Below are 20,447 nucleotides of genomic sequence, written 5' to 3'. Positions count from 1 at the left end.
CTGCTCCACTCTAGCCAACATCAGAACATATCTTTAAAGCTATCAGCCCAAAGAAGAAAAAGCAACACACCACTCCCGGGAGGGCTCGAACCTCCAACCTTTCGGTTAACAGCCGATAGCGCTAGCCAATTGCGCCACAGAGACAGTCGTGCTCCACACTCACCACCGTCAGAACATTTCTTCGGAGCTATCAGCTCAAAGAAAAAAAAGCGCCGCACCACCACCGGGTGGGCTCGAACCTCCAACCTTTCGGTTAACAGCCGATCGTGCTAGCGAATGGCGCCACAGAGACAGTCGTGCTCCACTCTCACCACCATCAGAACATATCTTCAAAGCTATCAGCGAAAAGAAAAAAAAAGCGACACACCGTCCCCGGGTGGGCTCAAACCTCCAACCTCTCGGTTAACAGCCGATCGCGCTAGCCAATTGCGCCACGGAGACAGTCCTGCTATACTCTCACCACCATCAGAACATATCTTCAAAGCTATCAGTCCAAAGAAAAAAAGCGCCGCACCACTCCGGGTGGGCGCGAACCTCCAAACTTTCGTCTAACAGCCGATCGCGCTAGCCAATTGCGCCACGGAGACAGTCGTGCTCCACTTTCACCACCATCAGAACATATCTTCAAAGCTATCACCGCAAAGAAAAAAAAGCGACACACTGTCCCCGGGTGGGCTCGAAACTCCAAGCTTTCGGTTAACAGCCGATCACGCTAGCCGATTGCGCCACGGAAACAGTCATGCTCCACTCTCACCACCATCAGAACATATCTTCAAAGCTATCAGCCCAAAGAAAAAAAAAGCGCCGCACTACCACCGGGTGGGCCCTAACCTCCAACCTTTCGGTTAACAGCCGATCGCGCTCGCCAATTGCGCCATGGAGACAGTCGTGCTCCACTCTCACCAACATCAGAACATATCTTCAAAGCAATCAGCGCAAAGAAAAAAAAAGCGACACACCGTCCCCGGGTGGTCCCGAAACTCCAACTTTTCGGTTAACAGCTGATCGCGCTAGCCAATTGCGCCACGGAGACGGTCCTGCTTTACTCTCACCACCATCAGAACATATCTTCAAAGCTATCAGCTCAAAGAAAAAAAAGCGCCGCGCCACTACCGGGTGGGCTCGAAACTCCAAGCTTTCAGTCAACAGCAGATCGCGCTAGCCAATTGCGCCACAGAGACACTCGTGCTCCACTCTCACCACCATCAGAACATATCTTCAAAGCTATCAGTGAAAAGAAAAAAAAGCGACACACCGTCCCCGGGTGGGCTCGAAACTCCAACCTTTCGGTTAACAGCCGATCGCGCTAGCCAATTGCGCCACGGAGACAGTCCTGCTCCACTCTCACCACCATCAGAACATATCTTCAAAGCTATCAGCTCAAAGAAAAAAAAGCGCCGCGCCACTACCGGGTGGGCTCGAAACTCCAAGCTTTCGGTTAACAGCCGATCGCGCTAGCCAATTGCGCCACGGAGACAGTCCTCCTATACTCTCACCACCATCAGAACATACCTTCAAAGCTATCAGTCCAAAGAAAAAAAGCGCCGCACCACTCCAGGTGGGCTCGAACCTCCAACCTTTCGTCTAACAGCCGATCGCGCTAGCCAATTGCGCCACGCAGAGAGTGAGGCTCCACTTTCACCACCATCAGAACATATCTTCAAAGCTACCAGCCCAAAGAAAAAAAAGCGGCGCACCACCCCCGGGTGGGCTCAAACCTCCAAACTTTCTGTTAACAGCCGATCGCGCTAGCCAATTGCGCCACGGAGACAGTGAGGCTCCACTTTCACCACGATCAGAACATATCTTCAAAGCTATCAGCGCAAAAAAAAGCGACACACCGTCCCCAGTGGGCTCGAAACTCCAAGCTTTTGGTTAACAGCCGATCACGCTAGCCAATTGCGCAACGGAGACAGTCCTGCTCCACTCTCACCACCATCAGAACATATCTTCAAAGCTATCAGCCCAAAGAAAAAAAAGCGCCGCACTACCACCGGGTGGGCTCGAACCTCCAACCTTTCGGTTAACAGCCGATCGCGCTCGCCAATTGCGCCATGGAGACAGTCGTGCTCCACTCTCACTAACATCAGAACATATCTTCAAAGCTATCAGCCCAAAGAAAAAAAAGCGGCGCACCACCCCCGGGTGGGCTCGAACCTCCATACTTTCTGTTAACAGCCGATCGCGCTAGCCAATTGCGCCACGGAGACAGTCGTGCCCCACTCTCACCACCATCAGAACATATCTTCAAAACTATCAGCGCAAAGAAAAAAAAGCGACACACCGTCCCCGGGTGGGCTCGAAACTCCAACCTTTCGGTTAACAGCCGATCGCGCTAGCCAATTGCGCCACGGAGACAGTCCTGCTCCACTCTCACCACCATCAGAACATATCTTCAAAGCTATCAGCCCAAAGAAAAAAAGCGCCGCACCACCACCGGGTGGGCTCGAACCTCCAACCTTTCGGTTAACAGTCGATCGCGCTAGCCAACTGCGCCACGGAGACAGTCCTGCTTCACTCTCACCACCATCAGTACATATCTTCAAAGCTATCAGCCCATAGAAAAAAGCCCCCACCACCACTGGGTGTGCTCGAACCTTTAACCATTCGGTTAACGGCCGAACGCGCTAGCCAATTGCGCCACGGAGACTGTCCTGCTCCACTCTAGCCAACATCAGAACATATCTTTAAAGCTATCAGCCCAAAGAAATAAAAGCAACACACCACTCCCGGGAAGGCTCGAACCTCCAACCTTTCGGTTAACAGCCGATTGCGCTGTCCAATTGCGCCACGGAGACAGTCGTGCTCCACTGTCACCACCATCAGAACATTTCTTCGGAGCTATCAGCCCAAAGAAAAAAAGCGCCGCACCACCACCGGGTGGGCTCGAACCTCCAACCTTTCAGTTAACAGCCGATCGCGCTAGCCAATGGCGCCACGGAGACAGTCGTCCTACCGCTGAGGATGGGGCCCTTGCCACCCCTACCTTTGCTTCTGGACTGCTGCTTCTGTTGATGATGACCGCTCCACTGCTTAATTAATCTTTCCTCTTCTTTCCACTTTTCTCCCTTTTTCCCTTCCCCGCAGGCACTGCGCCGTGCTCCCGACCGGGTTGCAGAAATTAGGTGCCTTTTCTCATCTTCTAACCACTACCACCACCACCACAGTCGTGCTCCACGCTCACCACAGTCAGAACATTTCTTCAGAGCTATCAGCCCAAAGAAAAAAAGCGCCGCACCAACACCTGGTGGGCTCGAACCTCCAAACTTTACGTTAACAGCGGATCGCGCTAGCCAATTGGGCCACGGAGACAGTCGTGCTCCACTCTCACCACCATTAGAACATATCTTCAAAGCTATCAGCGCAAAGAAAAAAGCAATGCAACACTCCCGGGAGGGCTCAAACCTATAAATTTTCGGTTAACAGCCGAACGTGCTGGCCAATTGCGCCACGGAGACAGTCGTGCTCAGATCTGGCCACTGTGAGAACATGTCTCTAAAGTTATCAGCGCAAAGAAAAAAGCAACACACCACTCCCAGGAGGGCTCGAACCTCCAACCTTTCGGCTAACAGCCGATCGCGATAGCCAATTGCGTCACGGAGACAGTCGTGCTCCACTCTCACCACCATTAGAACATATCTTCTAAGCTATCAGCGCAAAGAAAAAAAAGCGACACACCGTCCCCGGGTGGGCTCGAAACTCCAACTTTTCGGTTAACAGCCGATCCCGCTAGCCAATTGCGCCACGGAGACAGTCCTGCTCTACTCTCACCACCATCAGAACATATCTTCAAAGCTATCAGCCCATAGAAAAAAGCCCGCACCACCACCGGGTGTGCTCGAAACTCCAAGCTTTGAGTTAACAGCCGATCGCGCTAGCCAACTGCGCCACGGAGACAGTCGTGCTCCACTCTCACCACCGCCAGGACATTTCTTCAGAGCTATCAGCCCAAAAAAAAGAAGCGCCGCACCACCCCCAGGTGGGCTCGAACCTCCAACCTTTCAGTCAACAGCAGATCGCGCTAGCCATTTGCGCCACAGAGACAGACGTGCTCCACTCTCACCACCATCAGAACATATCTTCAAAGCTATCAGCGAAAAGAAAAAAAAGCGACACACCGTCCCCGGGTTGGCTCAAACCTCCAACCTCTCGGTTAACAGCCGATCGCGCTAGCCAAAAAATCGCCACGGAGACAGTCCTGCTATACTCTCACCACCATCAGAACAAAACTTCAAAGCTATCAGTCCAAAGAAAAAAAGCGCCGCACCACTCCGGGTGGGCTTGAACCTCCAACCTTTCGGCTAACAGCCGATCGCGCTAGCCAATTGCGCCACGGAGACAGTCGTGCTCCACTTTCACCACCATCAGAACATATCTTCAAAGCTATCACCGCAAAGAAAAAAAAGCGACACACTGTCCCCGGGTGGACTCGAAACTCCAAGCTTTCGGTTAACAGCCGATCACGCTAGCCAATTGCGCCACGGAGACAGTCATGCTCCACTCTCACCGCCATCAGAACATATCTTCAAAGCTATCAGCCCATAGGAAAAAGCCCGCACCACCACCGGGTGTGCTCGAACCTCCAACCTGTCGGTTAACGGCCGAACGCGCTAGCCAATTGCGCCACGGAGACAGTCCTGCTCCACTCTAGCCACCATCAGAACATATCTTTAAAGCTATCAGCCCAAAGAAAAAAAAGCAACACACCACTCCCGGGAGGGCTCGAAACTCCAACCTTTCGGTTAACAGCCGATCGCGCCAGCCAATTGCGCCACGGAGACAGTCCTGCTCCACTCTCACCACCATCAGAACATATCTTCAAAGCTATCAGCCCAAAGAAAAAAAAGCGCCGCACTACCACCGGGTGGGCTCTTACCTCCAACCTTTCGGTTAACAGCCGATCGCGCTCGCCAATTGCGCCATGGAGACAGTCCTGCTTCACTCTCACCACCATCAGAACATATCTTCAAAGCTATTAGCCCATAGAAAAAAGCCCGCACCACCACCGGGTGTGCTCGAACCTCCAACCTTTCGGTTAACGGCCGAACGCGCTAGCCAATTGCGCCACGGAGACAGTCCTGCTCCACTCTAGCCACCATCAGAACATATCTTTAAAGCTATCAGCCCAAAGAAAAAAAAGCAACACACCACTCCCGGGAGGGCTCGAACCTCCAACCTTTCGGTTAACAGCCGATTGCGCTGTCCAATTGCGCCACGGAGACAGTCGTGCTCCACTGTCACCACCATCAGCACATTTCTTCGGAGCTATCAGCCCAAAGAAAAAAAGCGCCGCACCACCACCGGGTGGGCTCGAACCTCCAACCTTTCAGTTAACAGCCGATCGCGCTAGCCAATGGCGCCACGGAGACAGTCGTCCTACCGCTGAGGATGGGGCCCTTGCCACCGCTACCTTTGCTTCTGGACTGCTGCTTCTGTTGATGATGACCGCTCCACTGCTTAATTAATCTTTCCTCTTCTTTCCACTTTTCTCCCTTTTTCCCTTCCCCGCAGGCACTGCGCCGTGCTCCCGACCGGGTTGCAGAAATTAGGTGCCTTTTCTCATCTTCTAACCACTACCACCACCACCACAGTCGTGCTCCACGCTCACCACAGTCAGAACATTTCTTCAGAGCTATCAGCCCAAAGAAAAAAAAAGCGCCGCACCAACACCTGGTGGGCTCGAACCTCCAAACTTTACGTTAACAGCGGATCGCGCTAGCCAATTGGGCCACGGAGACAGTCGTGCTCCACTCTCACCACCATTAGAACATATCTTCAAAGCTATCAGCGCAAAGAAAAAAGCAACGCAACACTCCCGGGAGGGCTCAAACCTCCAAATTTTCGGTTAACAGCCGAACGTGCTGGCCAATTGCGCCACGGAGACAGTCGTGCTCAGATCTGGCCATTGTGAGAACATGTCTCTAAAGTTATCAGCGCAAAGAAAAAAGCAACACACCACTCCCAGGAGGGCTCGAACCTTCAACCTTTCGGCTAACAGCCGATCGCGATAGCCAATTGCGTCACGGAGACAGTCGTGCTCCACTCTCACCACCATTAGAACATATCTTCTAAGCAATCAGCGCAAAGAAAAAAAAGCGACACACCGTCCCCGGGTGGGCTCGAAACTCCAACTTTTCGGTTAACAGCCGATCCCGCTAGCCAATTGCGCCACGGAGACAGTCCTGCTGTACTCTCACCACCATCAGAACATATCTTCAAAGCTATCAGCTCAAAGAAAAAAAAGCGCCGCACCACTACCGGGTGGGCTCGAAACTCCAAGCTTTCAGTTAACAGCCGATCGCGCTAGCCAATTGCGCCACGGAGACAGTCCTGCTCCACTCTCACCACCATCAGAACATATCTTCAAAGCTATCAGCCCAAAGAAAAAAAAGCGCCGCACTACCACCGGGTGGGCTCGAACCTCCAACCTTTCGGTTAACAGCCGATCGCGCTCGCCAATTGCGCCATGGAGACAGTCGTGCTCCACTCTCACTAACATCATAACATATCTTCAAAGCTATCAGCTCAAAGAAAAAAAAGCGGCGCACCACCCCCGGGTAGGCTCGAACCTCCATACTTTCTGTTAACAGCCGATCGCGCTAGCCAATTGCGCCACGGAGACAGTCGTGCCCCACTCTCACCACCATCAGAACATATCTTCAAAGCTATCAGCGCAAAGAAAAAAAAAGCGACACACCGTCCCCGGGTGGGCTCGAAAGTCCAACCTTTCGGTTAACAGCCGATCGCGCTAGCCAATTGCGCCACGGAGACAGTCCTGCTCCACTCTCACCAACATCAGAACATATCTTCAAAGCTATCAGCTCAAAGAAAAAAAAAGCGCCGCGCCACTACCGGGTGGGCTCGAAACTCCAAGCTTTCGGTTAACAGCCGATCGCGCTAGCCAATTGCGCCACGGAGACAGTCCTGCTCCACTCTCACCACCATCAGAACATATCTTCAAAGCTATCAGCCCAAAGAAAAAAAAGCGCCGCACCACCCCCGGGTGGGCTCGAACCTCCAACCTTTCGGTTAACAGTCGATCGCGCTAGCCAACTGCGCCACGGAGACAGTCCTGCTTCACTCTCACCACCATCAGTACATATCTTCAAAGCTATCGGCCCATAGAAAAAAGCCCGCACCACCACCGGGTGTGCTCGAACCTCCAACCTTTCGGTTAACGGCCGATCGTGCTAGCCAATGGCGCCACAGAGACAGTCGTGCTCCACTCTCACCACCATCAGAACATATCTTCAAAGCTATCAGCGAAAAGAAAAAAAAAGCGACACACCGTCCCCGGGTGGGCTCAAACCTCCAACCTCTCGGTTAACAGCCGATCGCGCTAGCCAATTGCGCCACGGAGACAGTCCTGCTATACTCTCACCACCATCAGAACATATCTTCAAAGCTATCAGTCCAAAGAAAAAAAGCGCCGCACCACTCCGGGTGGGCGCGAACCTCCAAACTTTCGTCTAACAGCCGATCGCGCTAGCCAATTGCGCCACGGAGACAGTCGTGCTCCACTTTCACCACCATCAGAACATATCTTCAAAGCTATCACCGCAAAGAAAAAAAAGCGACACACTGTCCCCGGGTGGGCTCGAAACTCCAAGCTTTCGGTTAACAGCCGATCACGCTAGCCGATTGCGCCACGGAAACAGTCATGCTCCACTCTCACCACCATCAGAACATATCTTCAAAGCTATCAGCCCAAAGAAAAAAAAAGCGCCGCACTACCACCGGGTGGGCCCTAACCTCCAACCTTTCGGTTAACAGCCGATCGCGCTCGCCAATTGCGCCATGGAGACAGTCGTGCTCCACCCTCACCAACATCAGAACATATCTTCAAAGCAATCAGCGCAAAGAAAAAAAAAGCGACACACCGTCCCCGGGTGGTCCCGAAACTCCAACTTTTCGGTTAACAGCTGATCGCGCTAGCCAATTGCGCCACGGAGACGGTCCTGCTTTACTCTCACCACCATCAGAACATATCTTCAAAGCTATCAGCTCAAAGAAAAAAAAGCGCCGCGCCACTACCGGGTGGGCTCGAAACTCCAAGCTTTCAGTCAACAGCAGATCGCGCTAGCCAATTGCGCCACAGAGACACTCGTGCTCCACTCTCACCACCATCAGAACATATCTTCAAAGCTATCAGTGAAAAGAAAAAAAAAGCGACACACCGTCCCCGGGTGGGCTCGAAACTCCAACCTTTCGGTTAACAGCCGATCGCGCTAGCCAATTGCGCCACGGAGACAGTCCTGCTCCACTCTCACCACCATCAGAACATATCTTCAAAGCTATCAGCTCAAAGAAAAAAAAGCGCCGCGCCACTACCGGGTGGGCTCGAAACTCCAAGCTTTCGGTTAACAGCCGATCGCGCTAGCCAATTGCGCCACGGAGACAGTCCTCCTATACTCTCACCACCATCAGAACATACCTTCAAAGCTATCAGTCCAAAGAAAAAAAGCGCCGCACCACTCCAGGTGGGCTCGAACCTCCAACCTTTCGTCTAACAGCCGATCGCGCTAGCCAATTGCGCCACGCAGAGAGTGAGGCTCCACTTTCACCACCATCAGAACATATCTTCAAAGCTACCAGCCCAAAGAAAAAAAAGCGGCGCACCACCCCCGGGTGGGCTCAAACCTCCAAACTTTCTGTTAACAGCCGATCGCGCTAGCCAATTGCGCCACGGAGACAGTGAGGCTCCACTTTCACCACGATCAGAACATATCTTCAAAGCTATCAGCGCAAAAAAAAGCGACACACCGTCCCCAGTGGGCTCGAAACTCCAAGCTTTTGGTTAACAGCCGATCACGCTAGCCAATTGCGCAACGGAGACAGTCCTGCTCCACTCTCACCACCATCAGAACACATCTTCAAAGCTATCAGCCCAAAGAAAAAAAAAGCGCCGCACCACTCCGGGTGGGCTTGAACCTCCAACCTTTCGGCTAACAGCCGATCGCGCTAGCCAATTGCGCCACGGAGACAGTCGTGCTCCACTTTCACCACCATCAGAACATATCTTCAAAGCTATCACCGCAAAGAAAAAAAAGCGACACACTGTCCCCGGGTGGACTCGAAACTCCAAGCTTTCGGTTAACAGCCGATCACGCTAGCCAATTGCGCCACGGAGACAGTCATGCTCCACTCTCACCGCCATCAGAACATATCTTCAAAGCTATCAGCCCATAGGAAAAAGCCCGCACCACCACCGGGTGTGCTCGAACCTCCAACCTGTCGGTTAACGGCCGAACGCGCTAGCCAATTGCGCCACGGAGACAGTCCTGCTCCACTCTAGCCACCATCAGAACATATCTTTAAAGCTATCAGCCCAAAGAAAAAAAAGCAACACACCACTCCCGGGAGGGCTCGAAACTCCAACCTTTCGGTTAACAGCCGATCGCGCCAGCCAATTGCGCCACGGAGACAGTCCTGCTCCACTCTCACCACCATCAGAACATATCTTCAAAGCTATCAGCCCAAAGAAAAAAAAGCGCCGCACTACCACCGGGTGGGCTCTTACCTCCAACCTTTCGGTTAACAGCCGATCGCGCTCGCCAATTGCGCCATGGAGACAGTCCTGCTTCACTCTCACCACCATCAGAACATATCTTCAAAGCTATTAGCCCATAGAAAAAAGCCCGCACCACCACCGGGTGTGCTCGAACCTCCAACCTTTCGGTTAACGGCCGAACGCGCTAGCCAATTGCGCCACGGAGACAGTCCTGCTCCACTCTAGCCACCATCAGAACATATCTTTAAAGCTATCAGCCCAAAGAAAAAAAAGCAACACACCACTCCCGGGAGGGCTCGAACCTCCAACCTTTCGGTTAACAGCCGATTGCGCTGTCCAATTGCGCCACGGAGACAGTCGTGCTCCACTGTCACCACCATCAGCACATTTCTTCGGAGCTATCAGCCCAAAGAAAAAAAGCGCCGCACCACCACCGGGTGGGCTCGAACCTCCAACCTTTCAGTTAACAGCCGATCGCGCTAGCCAATGGCGCCACGGAGACAGTCGTCCTACCGCTGAGGATGGGGCCCTTGCCACCGCTACCTTTGCTTCTGGACTGCTGCTTCTGTTGATGATGACCGCTCCACTGCTTAATTAATCTTTCCTCTTCTTTCCACTTTTCTCCCTTTTTCCCTTCCCCGCAGGCACTGCGCCGTGCTCCCGACCGGGTTGCAGAAATTAGGTGCCTTTTCTCATCTTCTAACCACTACCACCACCACCACAGTCGTGCTCCACGCTCACCACAGTCAGAACATTTCTTCAGAGCTATCAGCCCAAAGAAAAAAAAAGCGCCGCACCAACACCTGGTGGGCTCGAACCTCCAAACTTTACGTTAACAGCGGATCGCGCTAGCCAATTGGGCCACGGAGACAGTCGTGCTCCACTCTCACCACCATTAGAACATATCTTCAAAGCTATCAGCGCAAAGAAAAAAGCAACGCAACACTCCCGGGAGGGCTCAAACCTCCAAATTTTCGGTTAACAGCCGAACGTGCTGGCCAATTGCGCCACGGAGACAGTCGTGCTCAGATCTGGCCATTGTGAGAACATGTCTCTAAAGTTATCAGCGCAAAGAAAAAAGCAACACACCACTCCCAGGAGGGCTCGAACCTTCAACCTTTCGGCTAACAGCCGATCGCGATAGCCAATTGCGTCACGGAGACAGTCGTGCTCCACTCTCACCACCATTAGAACATATCTTCTAAGCAATCAGCGCAAAGAAAAAAAAGCGACACACCGTCCCCGGGTGGGCTCGAAACTCCAACTTTTCGGTTAACAGCCGATCCCGCTAGCCAATTGCGCCACGGAGACAGTCCTGCTGTACTCTCACCACCATCAGAACATATCTTCAAAGCTATCAGCTCAAAGAAAAAAAAGCGCCGCACCACTACCGGGTGGGCTCGAAACTCCAAGCTTTCAGTTAACAGCCGATCGCGCTAGCCAATTGCGCCACGGAGACAGTCCTGCTCCACTCTCACCACCATCAGAACATATCTTCAAAGCTATCAGCCCAAAGAAAAAAAAGCGCCGCACTACCACCGGGTGGGCTCGAACCTCCAACCTTTCGGTTAACAGCCGATCGCGCTCGCCAATTGCGCCATGGAGACAGTCGTGCTCCACTCTCACTAACATCATAACATATCTTCAAAGCTATCAGCTCAAAGAAAAAAAAGCGGCGCACCACCCCCGGGTAGGCTCGAACCTCCATACTTTCTGTTAACAGCCGATCGCGCTAGCCAATTGCGCCACGGAGACAGTCGTGCCCCACTCTCACCACCATCAGAACATATCTTCAAAGCTATCAGCGCAAAGAAAAAAAAAGCGACACACCGTCCCCGGGTGGGCTCGAAAGTCCAACCTTTCGGTTAACAGCCGATCGCGCTAGCCAATTGCGCCACGGAGACAGTCCTGCTCCACTCTCACCAACATCAGAACATATCTTCAAAGCTATCAGCTCAAAGAAAAAAAAAGCGCCGCGCCACTACCGGGTGGGCTCGAAACTCCAAGCTTTCGGTTAACAGCCGATCGCGCTAGCCAATTGCGCCACGGAGACAGTCCTGCTCCACTCTCACCACCATCAGAACATATCTTCAAAGCTATCAGCCCAAAGAAAAAAAAGCGCCGCACCACCCCCGGGTGGGCTCGAACCTCCAACCTTTCGGTTAACAGTCGATCGCGCTAGCCAACTGCGCCACGGAGACAGTCCTGCTTCACTCTCACCACCATCAGTACATATCTTCAAAGCTATCGGCCCATAGAAAAAAGCCCGCACCACCACCGGGTGTGCTCGAACCTCCAACCTTTCGGTTAACGGCCGATCGTGCTAGCCAATGGCGCCACAGAGACAGTCGTGCTCCACTCTCACCACCATCAGAACATATCTTCAAAGCTATCAGCGAAAAGAAAAAAAAAGCGACACACCGTCCCCGGGTGGGCTCAAACCTCCAACCTCTCGGTTAACAGCCGATCGCGCTAGCCAATTGCGCCACGGAGACAGTCCTGCTATACTCTCACCACCATCAGAACATATCTTCAAAGCTATCAGTCCAAAGAAAAAAAGCGCCGCACCACTCCGGGTGGGCGCGAACCTCCAAACTTTCGTCTAACAGCCGATCGCGCTAGCCAATTGCGCCACGGAGACAGTCGTGCTCCACTTTCACCACCATCAGAACATATCTTCAAAGCTATCACCGCAAAGAAAAAAAAGCGACACACTGTCCCCGGGTGGGCTCGAAACTCCAAGCTTTCGGTTAACAGCCGATCACGCTAGCCGATTGCGCCACGGAAACAGTCATGCTCCACTCTCACCACCATCAGAACATATCTTCAAAGCTATCAGCCCAAAGAAAAAAAAAGCGCCGCACTACCACCGGGTGGGCCCTAACCTCCAACCTTTCGGTTAACAGCCGATCGCGCTCGCCAATTGCGCCATGGAGACAGTCGTGCTCCACCCTCACCAACATCAGAACATATCTTCAAAGCAATCAGCGCAAAGAAAAAAAAAGCGACACACCGTCCCCGGGTGGTCCCGAAACTCCAACTTTTCGGTTAACAGCTGATCGCGCTAGCCAATTGCGCCACGGAGACGGTCCTGCTTTACTCTCACCACCATCAGAACATATCTTCAAAGCTATCAGCTCAAAGAAAAAAAAGCGCCGCGCCACTACCGGGTGGGCTCGAAACTCCAAGCTTTCAGTCAACAGCAGATCGCGCTAGCCAATTGCGCCACAGAGACACTCGTGCTCCACTCTCACCACCATCAGAACATATCTTCAAAGCTATCAGTGAAAAGAAAAAAAAAGCGACACACCGTCCCCGGGTGGGCTCGAAACTCCAACCTTTCGGTTAACAGCCGATCGCGCTAGCCAATTGCGCCACGGAGACAGTCCTGCTCCACTCTCACCACCATCAGAACATATCTTCAAAGCTATCAGCTCAAAGAAAAAAAAGCGCCGCGCCACTACCGGGTGGGCTCGAAACTCCAAGCTTTCGGTTAACAGCCGATCGCGCTAGCCAATTGCGCCACGGAGACAGTCCTCCTATACTCTCACCACCATCAGAACATACCTTCAAAGCTATCAGTCCAAAGAAAAAAAGCGCCGCACCACTCCAGGTGGGCTCGAACCTCCAACCTTTCGTCTAACAGCCGATCGCGCTAGCCAATTGCGCCACGCAGAGAGTGAGGCTCCACTTTCACCACCATCAGAACATATCTTCAAAGCTACCAGCCCAAAGAAAAAAAAGCGGCGCACCACCCCCGGGTGGGCTCAAACCTCCAAACTTTCTGTTAACAGCCGATCGCGCTAGCCAATTGCGCCACGGAGACAGTGAGGCTCCACTTTCACCACGATCAGAACATATCTTCAAAGCTATCAGCGCAAAAAAAAGCGACACACCGTCCCCAGTGGGCTCGAAACTCCAAGCTTTTGGTTAACAGCCGATCACGCTAGCCAATTGCGCAACGGAGACAGTCCTGCTCCACTCTCACCACCATCAGAACACATCTTCAAAGCTATCAGCCCAAAGAAAAAAAAAGCGCCGCACTACCACCGGGTGGGCTCGAACCTCCAACCTTTCGGTTAACAGCCGATCGCGCTCACCAATTGCGCCATGGAGACAGTCGTGCTCCACTCTCACTAACATCAGAACATATCTTCAAAGCTATCAGCCCAAAGAAAAAAAAGCGGCGCACCACCCCCGGGTGGGCTCGAACCTCCATACTTTCTGTTAACAGCCGATCGCGCTAGCCAATTGCGCCACGGAGACAGTCGTGCCCCACTCTCACCACCATCAGAACATATCTTCAAAGCTATCAGCGCAAAGAAAAAAAAGCGACACACCGTCCCCGGGTGGGCTCGAAACTCCAACCTTTCGGTTAACAGCCGATCGCGCTAGCCAATTGCGCCACGGAGACAGTCCTGCTCCACTCTCACCACCATCAGAACATATCTTCAAAGCTATCAGCCCAAAGAAAAAAAGCGCCGCACCACCACCGGGTGGGCTCGAACCTCCAACCTTTCGGTTAACAGTCGATCGCGCTAGCCAACTGCGCCACGGAGACAGTCCTGCTTCACTCTCACCACCATCAGTACATATCTTCAAAGCTATCAGCCCATAGAAAAAAGCCCCCACCACCACTGGGTGTGCTCGAACCTTTAACCATTCGGTTAACGGCCGAACGCGCTAGCCAATTGCGCCACGGAGACTGTCCTGCTCCACTCTAGCCAACATCAGAACATATCTTTAAAGCTATCAGCCCAAAGAAAAAAAAGCAACACACCACTCCCGGGAGGGCTCGAACCTCCAACCTTTCGGTTAACGGCCGAACGCGCTAGCCAATTGCGCCACGGAGACAGTCCTGCTCCACTCTAGCCACCATCAGAACATATCTTTAAAGCTATCAGCCCAAAGAAAAAAAAGCAACACACCACTCCCGGGAAGGCTCGAACCTCCAACCTTTCGGTTAACAGCCGATTGCGCTGTCCAATTGCGCCACGGAGACAGTCGTGCTCCACTGTCACCACCATCAGAACATTTCTTCGGAGCTATCAGCCCAAAGAAAAAAAGCGCCGCACCACCACCGGGTGGGCTCGAACCTCCAACTTTTCAGTTAACAGCCGATCGCGCTAGCCAATGGCGCCACGGAGACAGTCGTCCTACCGCTGAGGATGGGGCCCTTGCCACCCCTACCTTTGCTTCTGGACTGCTGCTTCTGTTGATGATGACCGCTCCACTGCTTAATTAATCTTTCCTCTTCTTTCCACTTTTCTCCCTTTTTCCCTTCCCCGCAGGCACTGCGCCGTGCTCCCGACCGGGTTGCAGAAATTAGGTGCCTTTTCTCATCTTCTAACCACTACCACCACCACCACAGTCGTGCTCCACGCTCACCGCAGTCAGAACATTTCTTCAGAGCTATCAGCCCAAAGAAAAAAAAGCGCCGCACCAACACCTGGTGGGCTCGAACCTCCAAACTTTACGTTAACAGCGGATCGCGCTAGCCAATTGGGCCACGGAGACAGTCGTGCTCCACTCTCACCACCATTAGAACATATCTTCAAAGCTATCAGCGCAAAGAAAAAAGCAATGCAACACTCCCGGGAGGGCTCAAACCTATAAATTTTCGGTTAACAGCCGAACGTGCTGGCCAATTGCGCCACGGAGACAGTCGTGCTCAGATCTGGCCACTGTGAGAACATGTCTCTAAAGTTATCAGCGCAAAGAAAAAAGCAACACACCACTCCCAGGAGGGCTCGAACCTCCAACCTTTCGGCTAACAGCCGATCGCGATAGCCAATTGCGTCACGGAGACAGTCGTGCTCCACTCTCACCACCATTAGAACATATCTTCTAATCAATCAGCGCAAAGAAAAAAAAGCGACACACCGTCCCCGGGTGGGCTCGAAACTCCAACTTTTCGGTTAACAGCCGATCCCGCTAGCCAATTGCGCCACGGAGACAGTCCTGCTCTACTCTCACCACCATCAGAACATATCTTCAAAGCTATCAGCTCAAAGAAAAAAAAGCGCCGCACCACTACCGGGTGGGCTCGAAACTCCAAGCTTTCAGTTAACAGCCGATCGCGCTAGCCAATTGCGCCACGGAGACAGTCCTGCTCCACTCTCACCACCATCAGAACATCTTCAAAGCTATCAGCCCAAAGAAAAAAAAGCGCCGCACTACCACCGGGTGGGCTCGAACCTCCAACCTTTCGGTTAACAGCCGATCGCGCTCGCCAATTGCGCCATGGAGACAGTCGTGCTCCACTCTCACTAACATCAGAACATATCTTCAAAGCTATCAGCTCAAAGAAAAAAAAGCGGCGCACCACCCCCGGGTAGGCTCGAACCTCCATACTTTCTGTTAACAGCCGATCGCGCTAGCCAATTGCGCCACGGAGACAGTCGTGCCCCACTCTCACCACCATCAGAACATATCTTCAAAGCTATCAGCGCAAAGAAAAAAAAAGCGACACACCGTCCCCGGGTGGGCTCGAAAGTCCAACCTTTCGGTTAACAGCCGATCGCGCTAGCCAATTGCGCCACGGAGACAGTCCTGCTCCACTCTCACCACCACCAGAACATATCTTCAAAGCTATCAGCTCAAAGAAAAAAAGCGCCGCGCCACTACCGGGTGGGCTCGAAACTCCAAGCTTTCGGTTAACAGCCGATCGCGCTAGCCAATTGCGCCACGGAGACAGTCCTGCTCCACTCTCACCACCATCAGAACATATCTTCAAAGCTATCAGCCCAAAGAAAAAAAAGCGCCGCACCACCACCGGGTGGGCTCGAACCTCCAACCTTTCGGTTAACAGTCGATCGCGCTAGCCAACTGCGCCACGGAGACAGTCCTGCTTCACTCTCACCACCATCACTACATATCTTCAAAGCTATCAGCCCATAGAAAAAAGCCCGCACCACCACCGGGTGTGCTCGAACCTTTAACCTTTCGGTTAACGGCCGAACGCGCTAGCCAATTGCGCCACGGAGACTGTCCTGCTCCACTCTAGCCAACATCAGAACATATCTTTAAAGCTATCAGCCCAAAGAAGAAAAAGCAACACACCACTCCCGGGAGGGCTCGAACCTCCAACCTTTCGGTTAACAGCCGATAGCGCTAGCCAATTGCGCCACAGAGACAGTCGTGCTCCACACTCACCACCGTCAGAACATTTCTTCGGAGCTATCAGCTCAAAGAAAAAAAAGCGCCGCACCACCACCGGGTGGGCTCGAACCTCCAACCTTTCGGTTAACAGCCGATCGTGCTAGCCAATGGCGCCACAGAGACAGTCGTGCTCCACTCTCACCACCATCAGAACATATCTTCAAAGCTATCAGCGAAAAGAAAAAAAAGCGACACACCGTCCCCGGGTGGGCTCAAACCTCCAACCTCTCGGTTAACAGCCGATCGCGCTAGCCAATTGCGCCACGGAGACAGTCCTGCTATACTCTCACCACCATCAGAACATATCTTCAAAGCTATCAGTCCAAAGAAAAAAAGCGCCGCACCACTCCGGGTGGGCGCGAACCTCCAAACTTTCGTCTAACAGCCGATCGCGCTAGCCAATTGCGCCACGGAGACAGTCGTGCTCCACTTTCACCACCATCAGAACATATCTTCAAAGCTATCACCGCAAAGAAAAAAAAGCGACACACTGTCCCCGGTTGGGCTCGAAACTCCAAGCTTTCGGTTAACAGCCGATCACGCTAGCCGATTGCGCCACGGAAACAGTCATGCTCCACTCTCACCACCATCAGAACATATCTTCAAAGCTATCAGCCCAAAGAAAAAAAAAACGCCGCACTACCACCGGGTGGGCCCTAACCTCCAACCTTTCGGTTAACAGCCGATCGCGCTCGCCAATTGCGCCATGGAGACAGTCGTGCTCCACTCTCACCAACATCAGAACATATCTTCAAAGCTATCAGCCCAAAGAAAAAAAAGCGCCGCACCACTCCCGGCCGGGCTCGAACCTCCATCCTTTCTGTTAACAGCCGATCGCGATAGCCCATTGCGTCACGGAGACAGTCGTGCTCCACTCTCACCACCATTAGAACATATCTTCAAAGCAATCAGCGCAAAGAAAAAAAAGCGACACACCGTCCCCGGGTGGTCTCGAAACTCCAACTTTTCGGTTAACAGCCGATCGCGCTAGCCAATTGCGCCACGGAGACAGTCCTGCTCAAATCTCAACACCATCAGAACATATCTTCAAAGCTATCAGCTCAAAGAAAAAAAAGCGCCGCACCACTACCGGGTGGGCTCGAAACTCCAAGCTTTCAGTTACAGCCGATTGCGCTAGCCAATTGCGCCACGGAGACAGTCCTGCTCCACTCTCACCACCATCAGAACATATCTTCAAAGCTATCAGCGCAAAGAAAAAAAAGCGACACACCGTCCCCGATTGGGCTCGAAACTCCAACCTTTCGGTTAACAGCCGATCGCGCTAGCCACGGAGACAGTCCTGCTCCACTCTCACCACCATCAGAACATATCTTCAAAGCTATCAGCTCAAAGAAAAAAAAGCGCCGAGCCACTACCGGGTGGGCTCGAAACTCCAAGCTTTCGGTTAACAGCCGATCGCGCTAGCCAATCGCGCCACGAAGACAGTCCTGCTCTACTCTCACCACCATCAGAACATATCTTCAAAGCTATCAGCCCAAAGAAAAAAAGCGCCGCACCAACACCGGGTGGGCTCGAACCTCAAACCTTTTGGTTAACAGTCGATCGCGCTAGCCAATTGCGCCACGGAGACAGTCCTGCTTCACTCTCACCACCATAAGAACATATCTCTAAAGCTATCAGCCCATAGAAAAATAAGCCCACACCACCACCGGGTGGGCTCGAACCTCCAACCTTTCGGATAACAGCCGATCGCGCTAGCAAATTGCGCCACGGAGACAGTCCTGCTATATTCTCAATACCATCAGAACATATCTTCAAAGCTATCAGCCCAAAGAAAAAAAAGTGCCGCACCACCACCGGGTGGGCTCCAACCTCCAAATTTTTGGTTAACTGCAAATTGCGCTAGCCAACTGTGCCACGGAGAAGGTCGTGCTCCACTCTCACCACCGTCCGAACATTTCTTCACAGCTATCAGCCCAAAGAAAAAGAAGCGCCGCACCACCACCGGGTGGGCTCGAACCTGCAACTTTCGGTCAACAGCAGATTGCGCTAGCCAATTGTGCCACGGTGACAGTCGTGCTCCACTCTCACCACCATCAGAACATATCTTCAAAGCTGTCAGGGAAAAAAAAAGCGACACACCGTCCCCGGGTTGGCTCAAACCTCCAACCTTTCGGTTAACAGCCGATCGCGCCAGCCAATCGCGCCACGGAGACAGTCCTGCTATACTCTCACCACCATCAGAACATATCTTCAAAGCTATCAGTCCAAAGAAAAAAAGCGCCGCACCACTCCGGGTGGGCTCGAACCTCCAACCTTCCGTCTAACAGCCGATCGCGCTAGCCAATTGCGCCACGGAGACAGTCGTGCTCCACTTTCACCACCATCAGAACATATCTTCAAAGCTATCACCGGAAAGAAAAAAAAGCGACACACCGTCCCCGGGTGGGCTCGAAACTCCAAGCTTTCGGTTAACAGCCGATCACGCTAGCCAATTGCGCCACGGAGACAGTCATGCTCCACTCTCACCACCATCAGAACATATCTTCAAAGCTATCAGCCCAAAGAAAAAAAAAGTGCCGCACTACCACCGGGTGGGCTCTAACCTCCAACCTTTAGGTTAACAGCCGATCTCGCTCGCCAATTGCGCCATGCAGACAGTCGTGCTCCACTCTCACCAACATCAGAACATATCTTCAAAGCTATCAGCCCAAAGAAAAAAAAGCGCCGCACCACCCCCGGCCGGGCTCGAACCTCCATCCTTTCTGTTAACAGCTGATCGCGATAGCCAATTGCGTCACGGAGACAGTCGTGCTCCACTCTAACCACCATTAGAACATATCTTCAAAGCAATCAGCGCAAAGAAAAAAAAGCGACACACTGTCCCCGGGTGGGCTCGAAACTCCAACTTTTCGGTTAACAGCCGATCGCGCTAGCCAATTGCGCCACGGAGACAGTCCTGCTCTACTCTCACCACCATCAGAACATATCTTCAAAGCTATCAGCTCAAAGAAAAAAAAGTGCCGCACCAATACCGGGTGGGCTCGAAACTCCAAGCTTTCGGTTAACAGCCGATCGCGCTAGCCAATTGCGCCACTGAGACAGTCCTGCTCCACTCTCACCACCATCAGAACATATCTTCAAAGCTATCAGCGCAAAGAAAAAAAAAGCGACACACCGTCCCCGGGTGGGCTCGAAACTCCAAGCTTTCGGTTAACAGCCGACCGCGCTAGCCAATTGCGCCACGGAGACAGTCCTGCTCTACTCTCACCACCATCAGAACATATCTTCAAAGCTATCAGCCCAAAGAAAAAAAGCGCCGCACCACCACCGGGTGGGCTCGAACCTCCAACCTTTCGGTTAACAGTCGACAGCGCTAGCCAACTGCGCCACGGAGACAGTCCTGCTTCACTCTCACCACCATCAGTACATATCTTCAAAGCTATCAGCCCATAGAAAAAAGCCCGCACCACCACCGGGTGTGCTCGAACCTTTAATCTTTCGGTTAACGGCCGAACGCGCTAGCCAATTGCGCCACTGAGACTGTCCTGCTCCACTCTAGCCAACATCAGAACATATCTTTAAAGCTATCAGCCCAAAGAAAAAAAGCGACACACCACTCCCGGGAGGGCTCGAACCTCCAACCTTTCGGTTAACAGCCGATAGCGCTAGCCAATTGTGCCACAGAGACATTCGTGCTCCACTCTCACCACCGTCAGAACATTTCTTCGCAGCTATCAGCCCAAAGAAGAAAAAGCGCCGCACCACCACCGGGTGGGCTCGAACCTCCAACCTTTCGGTTAACAGCTGATCG

At 52.7% G+C, this 20,447-nt stretch overlaps 5 non-coding genes across 5 annotated transcripts; all 5 read right to left on the bottom strand.

The window, feature by feature from the left end:
* Window positions 1-367: 367 nt before the first annotated feature.
* Window positions 368-441, bottom strand: TRNAN-GUU (transfer RNA asparagine (anticodon GUU)). Its single transcript has one exon. It is a non-coding gene; the product is annotated as a tRNA-Asn (tRNA).
* Window positions 442-7,288: 6,847 nt separating this feature from the next.
* On the bottom strand, window positions 7,289-7,362 carry TRNAN-GUU (transfer RNA asparagine (anticodon GUU)). Its single transcript has one exon. It is a non-coding gene; the product is annotated as a tRNA-Asn (tRNA).
* Window positions 7,363-11,932: 4,570 nt separating this feature from the next.
* TRNAN-GUU (transfer RNA asparagine (anticodon GUU)) lies at window positions 11,933-12,006 on the bottom strand. Its single transcript has one exon. It is a non-coding gene; the product is annotated as a tRNA-Asn (tRNA).
* Window positions 12,007-14,291: 2,285 nt separating this feature from the next.
* Window positions 14,292-14,368, bottom strand: TRNAN-GUU (transfer RNA asparagine (anticodon GUU)). The gene has a single exon. It is a non-coding gene; the product is annotated as a tRNA-Asn (tRNA).
* Window positions 14,369-16,869: 2,501 nt separating this feature from the next.
* On the bottom strand, window positions 16,870-16,943 carry TRNAN-GUU (transfer RNA asparagine (anticodon GUU)). Its single transcript has one exon. It is a non-coding gene; the product is annotated as a tRNA-Asn (tRNA).
* Window positions 16,944-20,447: the final 3,504 nt, after the last annotated feature.

Source organism: Rhipicephalus microplus, unplaced genomic scaffold (assembly GCF_043290135.1).
Source record: "Rhipicephalus microplus isolate Deutch F79 unplaced genomic scaffold, USDA_Rmic scaffold_40, whole genome shotgun sequence".
In the NCBI taxonomy this organism is placed as follows: domain Eukaryota; kingdom Metazoa; phylum Arthropoda; class Arachnida; order Ixodida; family Ixodidae; genus Rhipicephalus; species Rhipicephalus microplus.
Note: the sequence above shows the minus strand (reverse complement) of the source record. Positions and strands in the feature narration are given on the sequence as shown.